Source organism: Ailuropoda melanoleuca, chromosome 1, assembly GCF_002007445.2.
Source record: "Ailuropoda melanoleuca isolate Jingjing chromosome 1, ASM200744v2, whole genome shotgun sequence".
NCBI lineage: Eukaryota > Metazoa > Chordata > Mammalia > Carnivora > Ursidae > Ailuropoda > Ailuropoda melanoleuca.
In genome coordinates this window covers 14706213-14709163 of record NC_048218.1, presented here as the reverse complement: position 1 = coordinate 14709163, position 2951 = coordinate 14706213, and the positions used below count along the sequence as shown (strand labels likewise).

General features: G+C 43.9%; 1 long non-coding RNA gene across 1 annotated transcript; it reads right to left on the bottom strand.

Moving 5' to 3' along the window:
• Positions 1-337: 337 nt before the first annotated feature.
• LOC117801523 lies at positions 338-2942 on the bottom strand. Its single transcript, XR_004624115.1, has 2 exons — positions 1924-2942; positions 338-1053 (listed from the first exon to the last, which is right to left on the bottom strand). It is a non-coding gene; the product is annotated as an uncharacterized LOC117801523 (long non-coding RNA).
• Positions 2943-2951: the final 9 nt, after the last annotated feature.

The window sequence follows — 2951 nt, the reverse complement described above, 5'->3', positions numbered from 1 at the left end:
CTCTGCCGACTGTGTCACTTCTACTAAATATATATATGTACATTTATATATATTATATATACATAATTTTGAGGACATTTTTAGTAAAATAAATATATTATGGGATGGAATTTCATACTTGCATGAATTTTAAAGATAAAAGATCAGGAGTTGCAGGATATATAATCCTTGATAGGGACATCTACAAATACATATAAGAAAGCTATCAGGCTGGATTTTTCTCTGTTCTTTGCAGATGTGTGACCTTGGCTGAAGGCTCTGTATGTGCTGTTTCTGACTCAGCAACAAGGACAAATGTCACTGGCTCCACAGGAAGGCACTTGCATCGAACATTTAGTAACTTCAGTAATTTTATTTATTTATTCATTCATTCATTCATTTATTAATTATATGATAAGTGCAATGTCCAGCATGAGCTTCTGAGAGAATAACATTTTCTCTGCTTCATTATATAAATATATGCCATGAAGTGAGGGAAATTTGGGGCACCATCAGTCTGTAATTGTGGGAAATTTTAAGTGTCAGATCAGGGAGCTTGACACAGGCTTAAAATGAAAGTCTCTTCTATATAGTTTGCTTTATTGATCTGAACTTCCCTCTAAGCCCTGATCATTGGGGTTGTGATTCTTCTTGCAAATTTAGGGGATGACAAACTCCCCTTCTTGACGAGGAGGGTGACACAAATTTCACAGCCATCGTTAGTCCACTCCGGCCTCTGATTGGTTTTTGGAGGCCCAAGAATTTTTCCGTGCTGGGATTCTCCATTGAATCACTTTCACCAGTTTGGCCTTTGTCCCATTGAGCTCTTCTCCAATACTGTCTTATTTTTTCTCCTTTATCTGACTTTTTTTGTTGTTTTGATCTTAGACTTTGTGCACATCTCAAGCCAGAGGTTACATTCCCTTCCCCTTTACGTCGGATGTCAGGTCAATACTAGGGCATGTTCGTCCATGCTGCTCCAGGAAGTCTTCATTATTTTCTAATAAAATATGTTCATTTTCCACGAAAATCTCCCAACCAGGGGCAGGGGAGGTATGGTTTCAATCACAATCCCTTTGGAGGGAAGAAGTATCAACTGGCAGTTTTTCAAGTTGGTGAGACTGGTGTTTCTTTATCTTGGTAATCACCCAGGGTTTAAGCCCTATTTTTTGACCTCCCAAATTTTGTTGACTGGATAGCACATGAATTTTTAAAGACCAAAGGAGGTAAAGCAACAGAAATGGAGTGAATGAAGTTCTCTGGAATTAGCTTCTAAAAACAATCATATAACTTAGAGACCGCTACATACTCCCTTCAGCCCATGGAATAAAGGCCAGACTCTAGGTACAGTGTATGAGGCCCATTCTGACTTGGTTTTATTTCATTCTCTAATTTAATTTTTACCCTGTCCCTACTACACACCGTAAGCTCTAACTCAGTACTTCTCAAGTGTGGTTTGAAGACCACCTGTGTCACGATAAAAAATGCAAATCCTTGGGTACTACTGAGACCCATGAAACCAGAATCTCTGGGGCAGGACCCAGGACTTTGTATTTTAACAAGCACCCCAGCGATTCTCACACTAAAACTGGAGAGTCATTCCTAGCTGTCTTGGTCTCCTCAACACATTTGTAAGACTTTTCAAATAATGAAGCATATCAGAGGTTGTGCTAGAAAATATCACCCCCATCATCTAGACTAAAGAAGGAAGAGTTCCTCCCACAGGGGAGGATCTGTTCTTCATCTAGAAGAAATTGTAAAAGCGTGAGAGGAAAGAAGAATATAATTTCACTGGCTTAGGGTGAAAGGAGAGTGAAGCCTTAAAAACTCTCACATGTGGAAGAACCCAAATCCTTTCATGGTCTGTGTTCTTTCCTCATTTCTCAGCGTATATTTATACCCTACTATAAACTCTGGCAGTGTGGAATTCCATCTGCCTCTTACCTCTGGACTAAGAGCATGTTGCATACTGCAGAGCCCCATTCTTCCCAGTTAAGACCCAATGCAATGTCGCCTCCTGCCCCGATTTGAAGTCATAGTGAATCACTTCAGTCCTTGCACTTGTCACTTTCTCATGTATTCTGGATGTAACTCAACTGTCCCTAACCTGTAAGTACAAACGCAGTCATGTTAGTGATAATACCTGACTTTACTATCTTGGTAACCTTTTTTGCACTGGAAGCTCCAGGGCTGTCTTCCTATGTTCAAGAATGAGTCCATACACCCTGGTGCTGCGGCTGTTCAGCCACCAATTTCTCTCCATCTCCTTTCTCTCTCCACTTGAACTCACAGCCAACAGCAAAATCCCTTCGCACAGTCTATCCGAACTACAATCAGGTTGGCTGGCACAGTCTCAGTTCTCTCTAGATCGATAAGCTTGGGCTTTGCCGCGTGTGTATCTTTTCGCAGAGACAGTGCTTTGCACTCCAGAGGTGCTAAATGGCTTGGGAACATAATTTTTAAACTGACAATTGGATAAACACCAGAATAAGCATCAGAGAAGGAAAGCCCCACCAGGGCTCAAGCTGAGCCGGCTGACGCCACTGGGCTCTGAACCTGGCTCCAAGTTTCCTGGCAGCCACAGCCTAAAGGGGGAACACCTGTTAGCCGGACTCCCTTATTTTCTTTGTCAGAGAGAAGTAGGGCTGCCAGATGCTTTCCACAAAATCCTGGATGCACTCGATACATCCTACCAGCAAGCTCAAATACCACCTTGCGAGCCCGGGCGCCCAGCCGCCCTTAAGGGATGGCAAAGGAGGGGTCTGGGGAGGGACATCCTGTTGTCCGCGGGACTCTGGGCTCTCGGCAGTTTCGCTCAATTCCGAACGTCCTGGCAACACTTGGGGCCAGGAGGCCGTCAGCGTTTTCCTTTCTGCCCACACTTGGGAAGGAGGAGGGGGTGTTCCTCGGTGGCCTTTCCGTTCAGGCGGCCGGCTGCGCTCGCAAAGCGGAGCCATGCGCGGACCCCGCCG